General features: G+C 39.5%; 1 protein-coding gene across 1 annotated transcript in view; it reads right to left on the bottom strand.

The window, feature by feature from the left end:
• The window catches only part of SMARCAD1 (SWI/SNF-related, matrix-associated actin-dependent regulator of chromatin, subfamily a, containing DEAD/H box 1), a 496,186-nt gene that overhangs the window by 295,275 nt on the left and 177,344 nt on the right, over positions 1–23,567 (bottom strand). The window lies entirely within an intron of this gene.

Genomic DNA, 23,567 nt, shown 5'->3' with positions numbered 1-23,567 from the left:
CACAATTGACAAATTTTTTGGCGCCAAAAACGTCTGCAACAAACACGAGCATCATAGATGACGCAAGTACGTGAAAACTCTCGGCGTCAACTACAACGCCGGAAATGACGACATTAACGTCAACAAACGTAATTCTCGCGCCAAAAAAGTCTTGCGCCAAAAATGACGCAACAAATTCTAGCATTTTTTGCACCCGCGAGCCTAACAGCCCGCAATTTAGAAAGAAAAGTCAATTTGACAAATTTTCAGGTAAGAATTTTTTTTTATTCATATGCATTTCCCAAAAAAGAAACTGACAGTATGTAAGAAGGAAATATATTTGCCATGATTCAGCTTAATCAGTATAAGTATAAAACATATATTTAGAACTTTACATATAAAGTGCCAAACCATAGCTGAGAGTGTCATAAATAAAATAAGACATACTTACCAAAAGACACTCATCTACATATAGTAAAAAGCCAAACCAGTACTGAAACGAGAATCAGCAGAGGTAATGGTATATAAGAGTATATCGTCGATCTGAAAAGGGAGGTAGGAGAAGAATCTCCACGACCGATAACAGAGAACCTATGAAATAGATCCCCGATAGGATGACCATAGCATTCAATAGGCAATACTCTCTTCACATCCCTCTGTCATTCACTGCACTCTGAGAGGAAAACCGGGCTTCAGCATGCTGCGAAGCGCATATCAACGTAGAAATCTAGTACAAACTTACTTCACCACCTCCATAGGAGGCAAAGTTTGTAAAACTGAATTGTGGGTGTGGTGGGGGGTGTATTTATAGGCATTTTGAGGTTTGGGAAACTTTGCCCCTCCTGGTAGGAATGTATATCCCATACGTCACTAGTTTATGGACGCTTGCCAATATACTGTATGTATTGTGCTGTTATGCCATGCCTCCTACAAACTATACGTGACATATTGACATTCATTCACAAACAAACATAATGATTGTCTGTGAATGAATGTCAATATGTCATGGTTGTAAATGATGTCTGCCTGATGAGCCTGTCACATACCTCCCAATATTTCAAAATTTGAAAGAGGGACACCCCTGCACTGGGAGTAAAAAACAAGCAAAGTTTAAAAAATATGTCACACTGTTGTCAGTTTGCCGCGGCACACCTGAGGATCTCTCATGGCACACTAGTCTGCCACGGCACACTGGTTGAAAGACAATGCTCTAGAATGTTAAGTTGAAAACTGTAAAATAATGATAACATAAGCAATCGGTGCCTCGACCGGACCAGCCAAGCAGAACAGCGCCACTTGTCTGAACAGCCCCAAGACAGAACAGAAGCCAACAGGACCAGCCTGCAACCAGGGTCCTAACCATCAAGCTGCATAAATCCTCATTCAGAGGGGGAAGGAGGGAAAACAGACAACCATAGGACTAACATGTCCCCAAAAACATTTCCGCAGAAGTAACAGTATTGATCCCAGTTTAAGATTCCCGAAGGAAACAAACAAAATAAAAGACATCCGAATAGAATAAAAAGAAAATTTTAAGGCAACCCGTAGGTTAACGCCCAAGAAGAAAAACAGGCCCACCCGCAGGACCAGCCAAACTGAGCCCTATTCTTCCAAAAAAAACTGGGAAGGATCTCAATAATTACTACATCATTCCCACATGTCTAAAAGGTGTACCATTCGAAGAAGCAGACTGAAAATTCCCATATCAATTAAGGATAGGGTCATTTAATAACTGAAAAACATGTCTGAGTAAGATGCGAGGGCGGGCAACTCTGTAACGAAAGGCACAACACTCAGGGACAGCTACACCTGCAGGGAACTGTACAGGCCCTCCCCAAGGCGGTAGACCCAGGACAATAGGGCACGAGCACAATCGCGCATAAACGTCTGGACTCTGCAGACGAGTAATCAGTCTCAGTATCCTCCATAACTGAGTCTGAAATTTGAACAGTCTCAGCATCAGAATCCTCCATAACTGGATAGAGAATATGCCAATATGGACTATAAGAAAACAAAACGACACCTGACACCCACAATGGCTGGGGCACTCACAACCTCCTATGAACCAGACCCCTGCAATCTAGAATGGAAGACTGAGTGTAATCACGCCCGGCCAGAAGGTGAACCGTAAAGTCCAAAAAAAGCGCACCCAACCATAAGGTCACGTCACTTCCAAAGGCCTTTATGTTCCAAGCCATGAGCCCATTTAACACTACACGCAGATTGAATCACATAAACATGATTAAAAAAAACCCTGTTCAATAACCCTCCTCAGGAGATATTAACCCTCGATTCCAAGATACTAAAAGGAGATTCACTGAGACCCTTATGCTAAGTTAGTGCCGCAAGGTGGTAGCCTCTCAGGAAGACATCTGTAGTACAGTACATGCACGAAGAAAGAAAATGAAACAATCTTACCGGAATCTACGCCATGGAACAGGAACACGGCCCTTCAAGTGTGACAGATAGTAGCATCACCTCCGCCATGGACTTGAGAGAAGAAAGCAGGCAGCGGAGCAAAGTTAGATAACGCTGATTGCTTGAGGAGCTGTTAACATGAGTCGGAATGGTTTTGCAGAAAGACTCTTCCTGCATCTCCGGACTCTAACTTTCCTCCAAGCCCTCACTGACAGACTGACAGGATTACTTAAAACTCCTGTCCCATGTCGAAGAGTACTACCCTCCATAAGAGACAAATTAAAGGGACATGAAACCCATATTTTTTCTTCAATGATTCAGATAGAGAATATAATTTTAAACAACTTTCTAATTTACTTCTATTATCCAATTTGTTTCATTCTCTTGGTTTAATTTGTTGAATGAGCAGCAATGCACTAATGGTTTATATCTGAACTCATGTGTGAGCCAATCACAATCGACATATATATGCAGCCACCAATCAACAACTAGAATCTAGGTTCTGTGCTGCTCCTGAGCTTGCCTAGATAAACATTTCAGCAAACGATAACAAGAGAAGGAAGCAAATTAAATAGAAGTTAATTGGAAAGTTGTTTAAAATTGTATTCTCTATCTGAATCAAGAAAGAAAAGTTTTGGGTTGCATGTCCCTTTAAATTCTGACACTTTTCCGGGACGAAAGGCAAAGAATGACTGGGGGATGAGGGAAGTGGGAGGAGTATTTAAGCCTTTGGCTGGGGTGTCTTTGCCTACTCCTGGTGGCCAGGTTCTTATTTCCCAAAAGTAATGAATGCAGCTGTGGACTCTTTCCATGTAAGAAGAAAATGGTTCTATTACTACATCTCCCATCACTAATGAGGTTTTCTGTGAATTGATCAATAAAGTCCCAAGGGAATTGACCTTTTACATTTCTTAGCTTTTGACCTGTTAAATCAGAACATAAATAATGGCATTAAAGTTTAACTAATCCATAGGGTCCTAGAAATCCAATTTACTAAGAGAGTGACCAAGAAATCTAAGCGAGTGTAAGGAAAAAGGCCAGCCTGCTATCTCTTTCTTATACTAGTCATGTATTTTATGTGGGCCAGACAATGACATTAGTATGTGAGCAAAATAGGAGGCAGAGCTACAGCAACACCCATTAATGTGCCCACTTAGCATCTAGTCACAGGATGGGCAAGATCACTAATATGTTGTGTAGACATTACACTGCATGCCAAAGCAGAAAACTGGGCCTTTGAGCAAGTGGGTGGAGGAAAGCATGAAGAGCCAAAGTAGCAAAGCATTATACATTAAAAACTCCCCCACTCCCCACAACATGTGGGTTTTACATGTATTGGTTCTTTCAATTAATGCAGAAGAGCGCAGCACTTTGAGGATCCCTGCAGGTGCCATTTGGGAGGCAAGAGTGGGAACAGGACAGTGCTGCTAAATAAACCTGGAGTTTAGGAGGAATAAAAATATTAACATTGCAACATAGGTTACAGTTCCTGGAGTGTGAATGTGCAGAGAACAAGTCTGAAGTGATTATAAAAAAAATCCCAAAATGTGGTTTCATGATTTAGATAGAACATTAAAATTTAACTCCTTCACTACCGGGAATTTCAGAGAATAGCTTGCCCAAAATACCAGAGATTTTTTTTTTAGCATTTTTGCTATTACTCCATTTAAACAGAAAGAGACTTTTTTTTATTTACCAGTCAAAAACCAAGGTATTGATCTAGGCCCATTTTGGTATATTTCATGCCGCCAATTCACCACCAAATGCAATTATATATATATAAAAAAAAAAATTGCCAACTTTTTTTTTTACAAACGGAGTTTCTATTTGACATTATTTACATACCGCTTGCACAATCGTGACAGTGACACAAATGATTGTAAAAGCTTCTCTGGGATCACCTTTGTCCAGAAATAGATTTACATGGCAATACTTCGCAATTGCTTTTTGGTAATTAGAATGCCACTAATTTCAGCTGTGCACCACACTTCAATTCCGACAGTGAATGGGGCAAATCAGGTAGCTTGTAAGGTTAATTTTAGCTGTAGTGTAGAGATTACCCCGAAACCTCCCACCACCTGACCCCTACCCGATTCCTCCCTAACAGCTCTCTTCCCTCCCTTATCCACCATATTAGATACTGGCAGACACTATGCAGTTTAGGTTCCTTTTAATATTTTTTTTCCCTGCAGTGTAGTGATCCTCTTTAACCCTCCCACCTTCCCTGATCCCACCAAATACCTCTCTATCCCCCCCCCACTAAAGGGGGCCATCTTTACTACTGTTTGCCACCTGTATACATACATACACACACACACATACACATATAAAAACACACACACATATACACACACAGTGGATATAAAAAGTCTACACACCCCTGTTAAAATGTCATGTTTCTGTGATGTAAAAACATGAGACAAAGATAAATCATTTCAGAACTTTTTCCACCTTTAATGTGAGAGACTTCAGATGTGTTTTTGCAAAACTTAGCTGGGCTTGGATGTTTATTTTCATAAGCAAAGGCATCAGTCTTGCCACTATAGCCCAGACATATGAAGAATATGGACGATTGTTATCACATGCACCACACAGCCAGTACTTGCCAGATATTCCTGCAGCTCCTTTAATGGTGCTGTAGGCCTCTTGGCAGCCTCCCAGACCAGTTTTCTTCTCGTCTTTTCATAAATTTTGGAGGGACGTCCAGTTCTTGGTAATGTCACTGTTGCGCCATATTTTCTCCACTTGATCTTTTGTACCATTCTCCTGACTGATACCTTTTAACAATGAGATCCCTCTGATGCTTTGAAAGCTCTCTGCGAACCATGGCTTTTGCTGTAGGTTGCAACTAAGAAAATGTCAGGAAAGACCTACTAGAGGCATTTTACATGATGGCAGGTGTGTACTGACTCCTATTTAACATGATTTTGAATGCGATTGCTCAATTCTAAACACAGCTACATCCCCACTTATGCAACCATATTATTTTAGTTTTTTTTTTTTACTTTTATTTTTACTTCCCTCCACCTAAAAGTTTGTTTGTTTTTCAATCACGTTGTACAGTTTATAGGTCACATTAAAAGGTGGAAAAAGTTCTGAAATTATTTATCTTTGTCTCATTTTTTTACATTACAGAAACCTGACATATACACATTATATATATATATATATATATATATATATATATATATATATATATATATATATATATATATATATATATATATATATATATACATACACACACACATACATATATACACATATATATATATATATACACATACACATATATATATATATATATATATATATATATATACACATATACTTATACATACATACACACAGTTGGGTAAATGGGCTAAAACAACTTTTAAATTGACTTCTATTAAGTTTTCTTTGTTTTATTGTTATCTTTTGTTGAAAAGCAGGAAGGTAAGCTCAGGAGTGTGCTTGCGTCTTTTAAAGTGAAAGTCAATCCTAGCGTTTTTTGAAACGCTAGGATTCACTATTGAAACAAAGAAAAGGGGACTTTCATTCATGAAGTATAAGATACTTCATCAAGAAAGCTCCATTATTTGTTTCAAGTGATCGCCGCTCTGAGCTGCTAAGTAAGCCCACAGGAGATTGCCGTTTTGCTTTAGGTTACGTTTTCACCTCTTAGCCAATAGCCGTGCGGTAAATCCACCCTTGAGAGCCGGATTTCTTACAAGCTATTTGCTAAGAGGTGAAAACGTAACCTTTTATCAAAATACATTTCTACTGTGGGCTGCCTGAGCAGCTCTGAACGGCGATCGCTTGAAACAAAACAGAATTTATGCTTACCTGATAAATTACTTTCTCCAACGGTGTGTCCGGTCCACGGCATCATCCTTACTTGTGGGATATTCTCTTCCCCAACAGGAAATGGCAAAGAGCCCAGCAAAGCTGGTCACATGATCCCTCCTAGGCTCCGCCTACCCCAGTCATTCGACCGACGTACAGGAGGAAATATGCATAGGAGAAACCATATGATACCGTGGTGACTGTAGTTAGAGAAAATAATTCATCAGACCTGATTAAAAAAACCAGGGCGGGCCGTGGACCGGACACACCGTTGGAGAAAGTAATTTATCAGGTAAGCATGAATTCTGTTTTCTCCAACATAGGTGTGTCCGGTCCACGGCGTCATCCTTACTTGTGGGAACCAATACCAAAGCTTTAGGACACGGATGAAGGGAGGGAGCAAATCAGGTCACCTAAACGGAAGGCACCACAGCTTGCAAAACCTTTCTCCCAAAAATAGCCTCCGAAGAAGCAAAAGTATCAAATTTGTAAAATTTGGCAAAAGTGTGCAGTGAAGACCAAGTCGCTGCCTTACATATCTGGTCAACAGAAGCCTCGTTCTTGAAGGCCCATGTGGAAGCCACAGCCCTAGTGGAGTGAGCTGTGATTCTTTCAGGAGGCTGCCGTCCGGCAGTCTCATAAGCCAATCGGATAATGCTTTTAAGCCAAAAAGAAAGAGGTAGAAGTTGCTTTTTGACCTCTCCTTTTACCAGAATAAACAACAAACAAAGAAGATGTTTGTCTGAAATCTTTAGTAGCCTCTAAATAGAATTTTAGAGCACGGACTACGTCCAGATTGTGTAACAAACGTTCCTTCTTTGAAACTGGATTCGGACACAAAGAAGGTACAACTATCTCCTGGTTAATATTTTTGTTGGAAACAACTTTTGGAAGAAAACCAGGCTTAGTACGCAAAACCACCTTATCTGCATGGAACACCAGATAGGGCGAAGAACACTGCAGAGCAGATAACTCTGAAACTCTTCTAGCAGAAGAAATTGCAACCAAAAACAAAACTTTCCAAGATAATAACTTAATATCTACGGAATGTAAGGGTTCAAACGGAACCCCTTGAAGAACTGAAAGAACTAGATTAAGACTCCAGGGAGGAGTCAAAGGTCTGTAAACAGGCTTGATTCTAACCAGAGCCTGAACAAACGCTTGAACGTCTGGCACAGCTGCCAGCCTTTTGTGAAGTAAAACAGATAAAGCAGAGATCAGTCCCTTCAGAGAACTTGCAGATAATCCTTTCTCCAAACCTTCTTGTAGAAAGGATAGAATCTTAGGAATTTTTATCTTGTTCCATGGGAATCCTTTAGATTCACACCAACAGATATATTTTTTCCATATCTTATGGTAAATTTTTCTAGTTACAGGCTTTCTAGCCTGAATCAGAGTATCTATTACAGAATCTGAAAACCCACGCTTTGATAAAATCAAGCGTTCAATCTCCAAGCAGTCAGTTGGAGGAAAACCAGATTCGGATGTACGAATGGACCTTGAACAAGAAGGTCCTGTCTCAAAGGTAGCTTCCATGGTGGAGCCGATGACATATTCACCAGGTCTGCATACCAAGTCCTGCGTGGCCACGCAGGAGCTATCAAGATCACCGAAGCCCTCTCCTGATTGATCCTGGCTACCAGCCTGGGAATGAGAGGAAACGGTGGGAATACATAAGCTAGGTTGAAGGTCCAAGGTGCTACTAGTGCATCTACTAGAGTCGCCTTGGGATCCCTGGATCTGGACCCGTAACAAGGAACCTTGAAGTTCTGACGAGAGGCCATCAGATCCATGTCTGGAATGCCCCATAATCGAGTTATTTGGGCAAAGATTTCCGGATGGAGTTCCCACTCCCCCGGATGGAATGTCTGACGACTCAGAAAATCCGCTTCCCAATTTTCCACTCCTGGGATGTGGATTGCAGACAAGTGGCAGGAGTGATCCTCCGCCCATTGAATTATCTTGGTCACTTCCTCCATCGCCAGGGAACTCCTTGTTCCCCCCTGATGGTTGATATATGCAACTGTCGTCATGTTGTCTGATTGAAACCTTATGAATTTGGCCTTTGCTAGATGAGGCCAAGCTTTGAGAGCATTGAATATCGCTCTCAGTTCCAGAATGTTTATCGGGAGAAGAGATTCTTCCCGAGACCATAGACCCTGAGCTTTCAGGGGTTCCCAGACCGCGCCCCAGCCCACCAGACTGGCGTCGGTCGTGACAATGACCCACTCTGGTCTGCGGAAGCTCATTCCCTGTGACAGGTTGTCCAGGATCAGCCACCAACGGAGTGAATCTCTGGTCCTTTGATCTACTTGAATCGTCAGAGACAAGTCTGTATAATCCCCATTCCACTGTCTGAGCATGCACAGTTGTAATGGTCTTAGATGAATCCATGCAAAAGGAACTATGTCCATTGCTGCAACCATCAATCCTATTACTTCCATGCACTGCGCTATGGAAGGACGAAGAACAGAATGAAGTACTTGACAAGAGCTTAGAAGTTTTGATTTTCTGACCTCTGTCAGAAAAATCCTCATTTCTAAGGAGTCTATTATTGTTCCCAAGAAGGGAACTCTTGTTGACGGGGACAGAGAACTTTTTTCTATGTTCACTTTCCATCCGTGAGATCTGAGAAAGGCTAGGACGATGTCCGTATGAGCCTTTGCTTTTGACAGAGACGACGCTTGAATCAGGATGTCGTCCAAGTACGGTACTACTGCAATGCCCCTTGGTCTTAGAACCGCTAGAAGGGACCCTAGTACCTTTGTGAAAATTCTCGGAGCAGTGGCTAATCCGAATGGAAGTGCCACAAACTGGTAATGCTTGTCCAGAAAAGCGAACCTTAGGAACTGATGATGTTCCTTGTGGATAGGAATATGTAGGTACGCATTCTTTAAATCCACCGTGGTCATAAATTGACCTTCCTGGATGGTAGGAAGGATCGTTCGAATGGTTTCCATTTTGAACGATGGAACCCTGAGAAATTTGTTTAGGATCTTGAGATCTAAAATTGGTCTGAATGTTCCCTCTTTTTTGGGAACTATGAACAGGTTGGAGTAAAACCCCATCCCTTGTTCTCTTATTGGAACTGGATGAATTACTCCCATCTTTAACAGGTCTTCTACACAATGTAAGAATGCCTGTCTTTATTTGGTTTGAAGATAATTGAGACCTGTGGAACCTTCCCCTTGGGGGTAGTTCCTTGAATTCCAGGAGATAACCCTGAGAAACTATTTCTAGTGCCCAAGGATCCTGAACATCTCTTGCCCAGGCCTGAGCAAAGAGAGAAAGTCTGCCCCCCACCAGATCCGGTCCCGGATCGGGGGCCATCCCTTCATGCTGTTTTGGTAGCAGTGGCAGGCTTCTTGGCCTGCTTACCCTTGTTCCAGCCTTGCATCAGTCTCCAGGCTGGTTTGGGTTGAGAAGTATTACCCTCTTGCTTAGAGGATGTAGAATTAGAGGCTGGTCCGTTTCTGCGAAAGGGACGAAAATTAGGCTTATTTTTAGCCTTAAAAGACCTATCCTGAGGAAGGGCGTGGCCCTTTCCCCCGGTGATGTCTGAAATAATCTCTTTCAAATCAGGACCAAACAGTGTTTTACCCTTGAAAGGGATGTTAAGCAATTTTGTCTTGGAAGACACATCCGCTGACCAAGACTTTAGCCAAAGCGCTCTGCGCCCCACGATAGCAAACCCTGAATTTTTCGCCGCTAATCTAGCTAATTGCAAAGCGGCATCTAAAATAAAAGAGTTAGCCAATTTAAGTGCTTGAACTCTGTCCATAACCTCCTCATACGAAGATTCTTTATTGAGCGACTTTTCTAGTTCTTCGAACCAGAAACACGCTGCCGTAGTGACAGGAACAATGCATGAAATTGGTTGTAGAAGGTAACCTTGCTGAACAAACATCTTTTTAAGCAAACCCTCTAATTTTTTATCCATAGGATCTTTGAAAGCACAACTATCTTCTATGGGAATAGTAGTGCGTTTGTTTAGAGTAGAGACCGCCCCCTCGACCTTGGGGACTGTCTGCCATAAGTCCTTTCTGGGGTCGACTATAGGAAATAACTTCTTAAAAATAGGGGGAGGAACAAAAGGTATGCCGGGCCTTTCCCACTCCTTATTTACTATGTCCGCCACCCGCTTGGGTATAGGAAAAGCATCGGGGGGCACCGGAACCTCTAGGAACTTGTCCATCTTACATAATTTCTCTGGAATGACCAAATTGTCACAATCATCCAGAGTAGATAATACCTCCTTAAGCAGTGCGCGGAGATGTTCTAATTTAAATTTAAATGTTACAACATCAGGTTCAGCTTGTTGAGAAATTTTTCCTGAATCTGAAATTTCTCCCTCAGACAAAACCTCCCTCCTGGCCCCTTCAGATTGGTGTGAGGGTATGTCAGAACCGTTACCATCAGCGTCCTCTTGCTCTTCAGTGTTTAAAACAGAGCAATCGCGCTTTCTCTGATAAGTAGGCATTTTAGATAAAATGTTTGCAATAGAATTATCCATAACAGCCGTTAATTGTTGCATGGTAATAAGTATTGGCGCACTAGATGTACTAGGGGCCTCTTGTGTGGGCAAAACTGGTGTAGACACAGAAGGGGATGATGCAGTACCATGCTTACTCCCCTCATTTGAGGAATCATCTTGGGCAATATTATTATCTGTGGCATCATTGTCCCTACTTTGTTTGGACACTATGTCACAATTATCACATATATTTAAATGGGGAGAAACCTTGGCTTTCATACATATAGAACATCGCTTATCTGATGGTTCAGACATGTTAAACAGGCTTAAACTTGTCAACAAAGCACAAAAAATGTTTTAAAATAAAACCGTTACTGTCACTTTAAATTTTAAACAGAACACACTTTATTACTGAATATGCGAAAAAGCATGAAGGAATTGTTCAAAATTCACCAAAATTTCACCACAGTGTCTTAAAGCCTTAAAAGTATTGCACACCGAATTTGAAAGCTTTAACCCTTAAAATAACGGAACCGGAGCCGTTTTTACATTTAACCCCTATACAGTCCCAGGTATCTGCTTTGCTGAGACCCAACCAAGCCCAGAGGGGAATACGATACCAAATGACGCCTTCTATAAGCTTTTTCAGTGGTTCTTAGCTCCTCACACATGCATCTGCATGCCTTGCTTTCCAAAAACAACTGTGCATTAGTGGCGCGAAAATGAGGCTCTGCCTATGACTAGAAAAGGCCCCCATCTGAAAAAGGTTTAAAATAACAAACTCTTGATTGAAGAATAAAAACTACATTTAAACACCAAAAACTCTAAGCCATCTCCGTGGAGATGTTGCCTGTACAACGGCAAAGAGAATGACTGGGGAAGGCGGAGCCTAGGAGGGATCATGTGACCAGCTTTGCTGGGCTCTTTGCCATTTCCTGTTGGGGAAGAGAATATCCCACAAGTAAGGATGACGCCGTGGACCGGACACACCTATGTTGGAGAAAAGGTGTCCATACAGTGCCTGCCGTTTTTTAACAACAATCCCCAAGATTATAATAACTATTAAGAGTTATAATCTGCCAAATATGCTTAGCAAAGTAATCGTTTTAGCCCAGAAAAATGTCTACCAGTTTTTTAAGCCCTTATAAAGCCCTTTATTCTTTTACTTAATCTAAGAAAATGGCTTACCGTCCCCATAGGGGAAATGACAGCCTTCCAGCATTACAAAGTCTTGTTAGAAATGTGGCCAGTCATACCTCAGGCAGAAAAATCTGCCAACTGCTTCCCCCAACTGAAGTTACTTCATCTCAACAGTCCTGTGTGGAAACAGCAATCGATTTTAGTAACGTTTGCTAAAATCATCTTCCTCTTACAAACAGAAATCTTCATCTCTTTTCTGTTTCAGAGTAAATAGTACATACCAGCACTATTTTAAAATAACAAACACTTGATTGAAGGATAAAAACTACATTTAAACACCAAAAAAACTCTTAGCCATCTCCGTGGAGATGTTGCCTGTGCAACGGCAAAGAGAATGACTGGGGTAGGCGGAGCCTATGAGGGATCATGTGACCAGCTTTGCTGGGCTCTTTGCCATTTCCTGTTGGGGAAGAGAATATCCCACAAGTAAGGATGACGCCGTGGACCGGACACACCTATGTTGGAGAAATAAACCTTTCTGCATGAAGTATATTATACTTCATGAATAAAAGTACCCTCTATTTGTTTCAATAGTCAATCCTAGCGTTTCACAAATGCTAGGGTTGACTTTCACTTTAACACTGTATGACAGCAGTTTTGCAAAAATTTTATACATTAGCAAGAGCCCTAAATGGCAGCACTATTTCCTGTCACATAGTGCTTCAGATATGTGCACGCTACCTATCTAGATATCTCTTAACAAAGAATAACTTGAGAATGATGCAAATTGGATAATAAAAGAAAATTGGAAGTTTTAAAAATTGTATTCTTTATCCGAATCATGAAGAAAACATTTTGAGTTTCAGAATGGTTATTGTTTTAAAAGATAGATAATCCCTTTCTTACCCATTCCCCAGTTTTGCATAACCAATACAGTTATATTAATGTACTTTTTACCTTGTATCTAGGAACCTTCTTCCAGCCCCCTGATCACATGACTGTGACTGTTTATTATCTATTGTCTTAAATTTAGCATTGTTTTGTGCTAGATCTTAAATAACTTTCTGTGCCTGAACACAGTGTTATCTATATGGCCCACGTGTACTTTCTGTCTCTTTGTGTTGAAAAGAGATTTAAAAAGCATGTAATAAGAGGCAGCCCTCAAAGGCTTAGAAATTAGCATATGAGCCTACCTAGGTTTAGTTTAAACTAAGAATACCAAGAGGAAAAAAGCTAATTTGATTATTAAAGTAAATTGGAAAGTTGATTAAATTTAAAAGTCCTATCTGAATAACGAAAGTTTAATTTATACTTGACTGTCCCTTTAACTACAGTTGGGGGTTGATCTTAAGGTGAGCTGTGGTCTTTTTGAAGGGCCACTAAAGTCAAAATTAAAAAGTTTCATGATTCAGATAAAGAATGCTTTTGAAGAAAAGAAAAAAAAATACTTTCTAATATATTTCCAATATCACAATGTGCATTCATTTTATGTGTACACTTTGAGGCTCCAGCTCCTAATGAGCATGTGCAAAAGTATATGCATTTTGTGATTGGTTGATAGAGCCGTCACGTGGAATAGGTGGAGGACAAATTGGATTAACTTCACAGAAAATATTCTACTGCTCATTCCAAATTCTAAATAAGTGCTATTGCATTATCTTTTATTTTGTATTTGTTAGTTATTCAACGATATTGCATTTAGTGGGTTTTTAAACCTCACAAGGTCACTAATTTTTTTTTAATTTTTTTTTAAATGTTCCTTCCCCATGCAGATAAGAAAAAAAAAAAAGTAGTACGGTTAAGGTGAGAAAATATCTTTTACGTTTTGTTATTTTATTTTTATATTACAACATACCCACTTTCCCTAATTTAATTTCCTTTGTAGTAGCATTATCCTGTCCATAAACAGAACTGGGAAAGTTGTCTTTATAAGCCAGTGAGCAATAAATCCTTAGGCATCAAATGTGCACATGAATGATTTCCTGTAAATTTCAATCCCAATTTAAGATAATTTTATTTTAAGTCTACTATTCTCCTTATTTAGTGCTGATTTTTTTGTCACAGTAAATTACAGTCAGCATCAGAAATCTACCATAAATCATTTAAAGAAACTTCAATAAATTTAATAGCTGCTGTTATATAAACAAACTATTTGTATATAATAAAAGTAAACAGCGATTGAACCCTCAACATAGATAGCAATGTTACAAATAAATGCATCACTGTGTTACATTGAAAGAGCTTGTAATAAAAATTGTCCTAACAAAGTGGGGGGGGGGGGGGAATTAAAGGGATGCTGAACCCAAATTTTTTCTTTTGTGATTCAGATAGAGCATGCAATTTTAAACAACTTTCTACGTTCTCTTGCTTTCTTTATTTGAAAAAAAAAGGCATCCAAGCTATTTTTTTGGTTCAGTACCATGGAAAGCACTTGTTTATTGGTAGGTGAATTTACCCACTAATCAGCAAGAACACCACAGTGTGTTCATCAAAAATGGGCCAGCATCTAAACTTACATTCTTGCATTTCAAATAAAGATACAAAGAGAATTAAAAGAATTTGATAATAGGAGTAAATTAGAAAATTGCTTAAAATTGCATGCTCTATCTGAATCACAATAGAAAAAAAAATTGGGTTCAGTGTCCCTTTAAGTAAACATTTTTTTATGGGATTGTAAAGTTGAAAGAATTAAAGCCCAGTATCTAAAAATACTCAAAAACAGGGGCACTTTCATTCTTTAAAATTTAACAAACAAACAAAAAAATAAAAAAATGTTTAACCATTTTGTTAGGGTAAACAGACCGCCGATCCTCTGCCCGCTTCTCTGACTGTATTATGCATATCAACTACTAATCCGGCTTGCTCCAATCGTTACATGCCTTACGAGCTGACGCCAATGGGGGCACGCAACGATTGGAGAAAGCCGGATTCGTCATTCATCTACAAAATACAGTCGGAGAAGCGGGCGGAGGATCAGTAGTCTGTTTACCCTAACGAAATGGTAAGCGTTTTTAAAATAAAATAAAAAAAGTGTGCTTATACAGTTTAATTCAAGTGACCCTGTTTTTAAGAGTATTTTTAGATAGTGGGGTTTAATTCTTTTAACTTTACAATCACTTTAAGGGATTGCAAGATTTACATGACAAAACAATATTAAAAACGGGGTTGGGGTGGCACAAAGAAGTCATGTCAAACATGTCTAAAGATGGCTTTTGTACATGACAAGATAATTATGCCGTCAAATGTATATTTTGATTAAGGGGCAGATTCCTCAATTGCTTTGATCATATACTCAACCTAAGGACATGCTTCAGGGCATATATTACTGTTAAAGATTTTGAGAGAAAAAAAAAATACTTCTATGCATGCATTTTAGAGTTGGTTTGCACTGGAAAAATATAAAACTATTTAGTATTACAGGAATCTAAATAACTGAATTACAAAACATCTGGAATCCACATGATGTAAATATCCTGGAGAAACTGTAAGCACATTAATTATACACTTTAGCCAACATAATCTAGTCCACTTGATAGTCTGGCATTATATTATTTTTATTATACAAATATTCACAAAACAGGTGTTATACGAGGATTCCACTTCATAAAAAAAATTAAAGAGGAAAAATAAAAGCCTTAAGTTAAATCACTATAAATTTTAGACATGTCTCCTCCTGCCTAAAATCTTTTAAATAAGGGCAACAGCTGTAATATAGAATGGCAGAGCTCCCTATAGGTCTGTGTGTATTGACTTGTTTTTTTGGCATTAAAAAGGTACATTAGTTCACAACAATCTCAATGGAAAAATAAAACAAAAAAAAAACAACTGAACAAATGACTGGAATTTAGCAGTAAATCTGTAAATATGGCTTATGTACACGCTTGGTTGTTCTATTAACTAAAGTATGATTTAGTTGTTTCAGACTAGGTTATTTCTATATAAATATAAACAATGTATTCTAAAAAGTTAAAGGCGAATAAATAGTCCATGGGATACCTGGCACCTGGGATATGTTAAGTCTTTCAATATATACAGATATAAACATATAAAAAAAAAAATATATATATATATATATATATATATATATATATATATATATATATATATATATATATATATATATATATATACACACACACACATACACACACACACACATATACATATATATACACACACATATGTATATATCTCTATCTTTATCACTTATGCTAAACTGCAGCTGTTTTTAGAAAAGAAAATTTATGCTTACCTGATAAATTTATTTCTTCTTAGACACGATGAGTCCACGGATCATCTTCATTACTTATGGGATATTCACCTCCTGGTCAGCAGGAGGAGGCAAAGAGCACCACAGCAGAGCTGTTAAATAGCTCCTCCCTTCCCTCCCACTCCAGTCATTCGACCAAAGTTAGGAAGAGAAAGGAAAAGCCAAGGTGCAGAGGTGACTGAAGTTTACAATAAAAAACATCCTGTCTTAAAAGAACAGGGCGGGCCGTGGACTTATCGTGTCTAAGAAGAAATACATCAGGTAAGCATAAATTTTCTTTTCTTCTTAAAGACACGATGAGTCCACGGATCATCTTCATTACTTATGGGATCCAATACCCAAACTAGAGTACACGGATGATACGGGAGGGACAAGATAGGATACCTAAACGGAAGGCACCACTGCATGAAGAACCTTTCTCCCAAAAGCAGCCTCAGCCGAGGCAAAAGTATCAAATTTGTAAAACTTTGTAAAAGTGTGAAGAGAAGACCAAGTTGAAGCTTTGCAAATCTGTTCCACAGAAGCTTCACCTTTGAATGCCCAAGAGGAAACAACAGCCCTAGTGGAATAAGCCGTAATCCTTTCAGGAGGCTGCTGTCCAGCAGTTTCGTAAGCCAAAGGTATAACACTCATCACCCAAAAGGAAAGAGAAACAGCCGTAGCTTTCTGTCCCCTACGTTTGCCTAAAAATACCACAAACAAAGAGGAAGACTAGTGAAAGTCTTTAGTCGCCTGTAAATAAAACTTTAAAGCACAAACTACATCCAAATTGTGCAAGAGCCCCTCCTTCTTAGGAGGATTAGGACACAAGGAAGGTACAACAATCTCCTGATTAATGTTCCGATCAGAAACAACCTTGGGAAGTCTTAATGTACATAAGACAACCTTATCCGCATGAAAAATAATGTAAGGGGGCTCACATTGTAATGCTTAAAGCTCAGACACTCTACAAGCAGAAGAAATTGCTACCAGAAATAAAACTTTCCAAGATAACAACTTGATATCTAAGGAATGCATAGGTTCTCGATTAAGACTCCATGGAGGAGTAACTGGTATAAACACAGGCCTAATTCTGGTTAGGGCCTGACAAAAAGACTGTACATCAGGGACATCAGCTAGACGCTTGTGTAACAGGATAGATAATGCTGAAATTTGACCCTTTAAAAAACTTGTTGATAATCCTTTCTCCAATCCTTCCTGGAGAAAAGACAACATCCTAGGAATCCTAACTCTACTCCAGGAGTAGCCCTTGGATTTACACCAAAAAAGGTATTTACGCCAAATCTTGTGATAAATCTTTCTAGTGACAGTCTTACAAGCCTGAATCAAAGTGTCTATGACTGAGTCAGAAAAACCTTGCTTGGCTAGAATCAACCGTTAAATCTCCAAGCAGTCAGCTTCAGAGAATCTAGATTTGGATGATGGAAGGGTCCCTGAATCAGAAGGTCCTTTAGAAGGGTAAGCCACCAAGGAGGTAAAGACGACATCTCCACCAGGTCTGCATACCAGATCCTGCGAGGCCAGGCCGGTGCTATGAGAATCACTGAAGTCCTTTCCTGTTTGATCCGGGCAATCACTCGAGGAAGGAGAGCAAACGGAGGTAACAGATATGCTAGAATGAAGGACCAAGGAGCCGCCAGAGCATCTATCAGAGCCACCTGAGGATCTCTGGATCTCGACCCGTACCTTGGAAGTTTGGCAGTCTGCCTGGATGCCATGAGATCCAACTCCGGCTGACACCATTTGAGGATCAGACTGGAGAACGCACCCGGATGAAGTTCCCACTCCCCCGGATGAAGTTCCCACTCCCCCGGATGAAAGGTCTGTCTGCTCAGAAAATCCGCCTCCCAGTTGTCCACCCCTGGGATATGAATTGCCGACAGACAACAAGAATGCATCTCCGCCCACAAAATTATTTTGGAGACCTCTGCCATTGCCAAGGAACTTCTTGTTCCTCCCCGACGATTGATGTAGACAACTGACGTTATGTTGTCTGACTAGAACCTGATAAACTGAGCCGAAACAAGCTGAGGCCAGGCCAGAAGAGCATTGTAGATCGCTCTCAGTTCCAGAATGTTTATGGGTAACAAAGACTCTGACTGAGACTATATCCGACTATATCCCTTGAGCCCTCAGGGAGCCCCAAACTGCTCCCCACCCCAGAAGGCTGGGATCTGTTGTCACAATCTTCCAGGAAGGTCTGCGAAAAGCACGTTCCCTGGAAGAGATGATCTAGAGAGACAACCACCAAAGAAGAGACTCCTTTGTCTACTGTGCCAATAGAAGTCGAGGAGACAAGTCCAAATAATTTCCGTTCCATTGTTTGAGCATGTCCAACTGCAGAGCTCTGAGATGAAAGCGAGCAAACGGGACAATGTCATTTGCCGCTACTATCAGACCTATTAAGTCCATGCACTGAGCCACTGAAGGGCGAGAAGATTGCCGAGCTAGACAAGTGTTGATAAACTTTAAATTCCTGACTTCTGTCAGAAAAATCTTCAGAGACAGAGAATTTATTATGGGACCCAGGAAAGTCACGCTTGAGTGTGGGCCTAAGGAATTCTTTTCTAAAATCACCTTACAGCCGTGGATTTTAGGAAGGATAATCCCAAGTCAGTGTGTGACCTTGCTAGATGAAAAGATGAAGCAGGAACTAAAATGAACATAATTTATGTAAGAATTTACCTGATAAATTCATTTTTTTTCATATTGGCAAGAGTCCATGAACTAGTGACGTATGGGATATACAATTCTACCAGGAGGGGAAAAGTTACCCAAACCTCAAAATGCCTATAAATACACCCCTCACCACACCCACAATTCAGTTTAACGAATAGCCAAGTAGTGGGGTGATAAAGAAAGGAGTAAAAAGCATCAACAAAGGAATTTGGAAATAATTGTGCTTTATACAAAAAAATCATAACCACCATAAAAAGGGTGGGCCTCATGGACTCTTGCCAATATGAAAGAAATTAATTTATCAGGTAAATTCTTACATAAATTATGTTTTCTTTCAAGTAATTGGCAAGAGTCCATGAGCTAGTGACGTATGGGATATCAATACCCAAGATGTGGAACTCAACACAAGAGTCACTAGAGAGGGAGGGATAAAAATAAACAACAGCCATAAATCGCTGAAAAAAATCTACAACCCAAAATAAAAGTTTATTCTTTAAATGACAAGAAAAACTTAAAACATCAGCAGAAGAATCAAACTGAAACAGCTGCCTGAAAAACTTTTCTACCAAAAACTGCTTCTGAACAAGCAAATGCATCAAAACGGTAGAATTTAGTAAATGTATGTAAAGAAGACCAAGTTGCCGCTCTGCAAATTTGATCAACTGAAGCTTAATTCTTAAAAGCCCACGAAGTGGAGACTGATCTAGTAGAATGAGCTGTAATTCTCTGAGGCGGGGCCTGACCCGACTCTAAATAAGCTTGATTAATCAAAAGCTTTAACCAAGAAGCCAAGGAAATAGCAGAAGCCTTCTGACCTTTCGTAGGACCAGAAAATATAACAAATAGACTAGAAGTCTTTCTGAAATCTTTAGTAGCTTCAACATAATATTTCAAAGCTCTTACCACATCCAAAGAATGTAAGGATCTCTCCAAAAAATTCTTAGGATTAGGACACAAGGAAGTGACAACAATTTCTCTACTAATGTTGTAGAATTCACAACTTTAGGTAAAAATTTAAATGAAGTCCGCAAAACCGCCTTATCCTGACGAAAAATCAAAAAAGGAGATTCACAAGAAAGAGCAGATAGCTCAGAAACTCTTCTAGCAGAAGAGATGGCCAAAAGGAACAATACTTTCCAAGAAAGTAGTTTAATGTCCAAAGAATGCATAGGCTCAAATGGAGGAACCTGTAATGCCCTTAAAACCAAATTAAGACTCCAATGAGGAGAAATTGATTTAATGAAAGGCTTAAAACGAACTAAAGCCTGTACAAAACAGTGAATATCAGGAAGTTTAGCAATATTTCTGTGAAATAAAACCGAAAGAGAAGAGATTTGTCCTTTCAAGGAACTTGCAGACAAACCCTTATCCAAACCATCCTGAAGAAACTGTAAAATTCTAGGAATTCTAAAAGAATGCCAAGAGAATTTATGAGAAGAACACCATGAAATGTAAGTCTTCCAAACTTGATAATAAATCTTTCTAGAGACAGATTTACGAGCTTGTAACATAGTATTAATCACAGAGTCAGAGAAACGTCTATGACTTAGCACTAAGCATTCAATTTCCATACCTTCAAATTTAATGATTTGAGAACCTGATGAAAAAACGGACCTTGAGACAGTAGATCCGGCCTTAACGGAAGTGGCCAAGGTTGGCAACTGGACATCCGAACAAGATCCGCATACCAAAACCTGTGAGGCCATGCTGGAGCCACCAGCACACACAAACGATTGTTCCATGATGATTTTGGAGATCACTCTCGGAAGAAGAACTAGAGGCGGGAAAATATAAGCAGGATGATAACACCAAGGAAGTGTCAGCGCATCCACTGCTTCCGCCTGAACATCCCTGGACCTGGACAAGTATCTGGGAAGTTTCTTGTTTAGATGAGAGGCCATCAGATCTATCTCTGGAAGACCCCACATCTGAACAATCTGAGAAAACACATCTGGATGGAGGGACCACTCCCCCGGGTGTAAAGTCTGACGGCTGAGATAATCCGCCTCCCAATTGTCTAAACCTGGGATATGCACCGCAGAGATTAGACAGGAGCTGGATTCCGCCCAAGCTTGGGGACTGAGTCCCACCCTGATGATTGACATATGCCACACTTGTGATATTGTCTGTCTGAAAACAAATGAACGGCTCTCTCTTCAACAGAGGCCAAAACTGAAGAGCTCTGAAAATTTCACGGAGTTCTAAAATATTGATTGGTAATCTCGCCTCTTGAGATTTCCAAACCCCTTGTGCTGTCAGAGATCCCCAACCTGAAAGACTTACATCTGTAGTGATCACAGTCCAGGTTGCAGAACAAAAGAGGCCACTTGAACTAAACGCTGGTGATTTAACCACCACGTCAGAGAGTGTCGAACATTGGGATTTAAGGATATTGTGATAAATTTGTATAATCCCTACACCATTGATTCAGCATACAAAGCTGGAGAGGTCTCATGTGAAAACGAGCAAAAGGAATCGCGTCCGATGCTGCAGTCATGAGGCCTAAAACTTCCATGCACATAGCCACTGAAGGGAATGACTGAGACTGAAGGTGCCGACACAGGCTGCAACCAATTTCAAACGTCTCTTGTCTGTTAGAGACAGAGTCATGGACACTGAATCTATCTGGAAACCTAAAAAGGTGACCCTTGTCTGAGGAATCAAGAAACTTTTTGGTAAATTGATCCTCCAACCATGTCTCCGAAGAAACAACACTAGTTTATTCTCGTGAGATTCTGCAGAACGTAAAGACTGAGCTAGTACCAAGTTATCGTCCAAATAAGGAAACACCGCAATACCCTGCTCTCTGGTTACAGCGAGCAGGGCACCGAGAACCTTTAAAAAGATTCTTGGAGCCAAATGGAAGAGCAACAAATTGGTAATGCTTGTCTAGAAAAGAGAATCTCAGAAACTGATAATTATCTGGATGAATCGGAATATGAAGGTATGCATCCTGCAAGTCTATTGTGGACATATAATGTCCTTGCTGAACAAAAGGCAGAATAGTCCTTATAATCACCATCTTGAACGTTGGTACTCTTACATAACGATTCAAAATTTTCAGATCCAGAACTGGTCTGAATTCCAAGATTTAAGCCACAGAGCACTTCTAGACAAAATAGCTAAAGACATGGATCGAACATCAATTTTGATATCAAAAATTGCATCACAAATAAAATGATTAGCATGTTGAAGTAAACGAACAATGCTATATAAGTCAGAATCCAATTCTTGTTGCGCTAAATTCTCCAACCAAAAAGTTGAAGCAGCTGCAACATCAGCCAAAGAAATTGCAGGCCTAAGAAGATGACCTGAATATAAATAGGCTTTCCTTAGAAAGATTCAAGCTTCCTATCTAAAGGATCTTTAAAGGAAGTACTATCTTCCATAGGAATAGTGGTTCGTTTAGCAAGAGTAGAAATAGCCCCATCAACTTTGGGGATCTTTTCTCAAAACTCTATTGAAATTGCTGGCAAAGGATACAATTTTTTAAACCTTGAAGAAGGAATAAAAAGTAGCCGGCTTATTCCATTCCTTAGAAATTATATCAGAAATAGCATCAGGAATAGATGGAGTAACCACAGGAGGTTTAAAAAGCGTTTACTAGTTTTAACGTCAAGAGGACTGGCTTCCTCAATATCCAAAGAAATTAACACTTCTTTTAACGAATAACGAATATACTCCATTTTAAATAAATAAGTAGATTTGTCAGTGTCAATATCTGAGGAAGGATCTTCTGAATCAGATCCTCATCAGAGGAGGATAAATCATTATGTTATCGGTCATTTGAAATTTCATTAACTTTATGAGAAGTTGTAAAAGACCTTTTACGTTTATTAGAAGGCGAAAATGCAGACAAAGACTTCTTAACAGAATCGGTAACAAATTCTTTAAAATTCATAGGTATATCATGTACATTAGAAGTTGAAGGAACTGCAACCGGCAATGTACTATTACTGATGGACACATTATTTGCATGTAAAAGTTTATCATGACAACTATTACAAATGACATTCAGAGATAAAAATTTCCATAATCTTACAACAAATGCACTTAGCTTTGGTAGAACCGATGTCAGGCAGCAAAGTTCCAGCAGATACTTCTGACACAGGATCAGATTGAGACATCTTGCAAAATGTAAAAGAAAAAAACAACTTTTAAAGCAAAATTATCAATTTCCTTATATGACAGTTTCAGGAATGGGAAAAAATGCAAAAAGCATAGCCCTCTGACATAGAGAAAGGAAAGATGCAAAAAGCAATGGGGTATAAAATTAATGAAAAATTTAGGTGCCAAGTATGACGCACAACATAACTGAAAATTTTTTGGTGCCAACAACATCCTGGAATGACACACTCTCGTCACTTACGACGCAATCATGTGTAAAGACTCGGCATCAACTACAACGCCGGAAATGACGAACTTACGTCAACTAACGTACTTTCGCGCCAAAAATTCTCACGCCAAGAATGACGCAATAAAGTCTAGCATTTGGCGCACCCGTGGGCCTAATATTGCCTGCAATCTGCAAGAAAAATGTAGTCAATAGAAAAAAAAAAAAAAAGACTAAACCCCATGTAACAAAAACATATTTCTTAAAATGTTTATTTTCCCCAAGTATGAAACTGACAGTCTGCACAAGGAAATACATGAACCTGACTCATGACAAATATAAGTACAATACATATATTTAGAACTTTATATAAATGCATAAAGTGCCAAACCATAGCTGCGGTGTCTTAAGTAATAAAAAACATACTTACCGAAAGACACCCATCC

The sequence above is a fragment of the Bombina bombina genome, chromosome 2 (genome assembly GCF_027579735.1).
Source record: "Bombina bombina isolate aBomBom1 chromosome 2, aBomBom1.pri, whole genome shotgun sequence".
Taxonomy (NCBI): domain Eukaryota; kingdom Metazoa; phylum Chordata; class Amphibia; order Anura; family Bombinatoridae; genus Bombina; species Bombina bombina.
The sequence above is the reverse complement of the archived record's forward strand: the minus strand, read 5'-3'. Positions and strand labels throughout refer to the sequence as shown.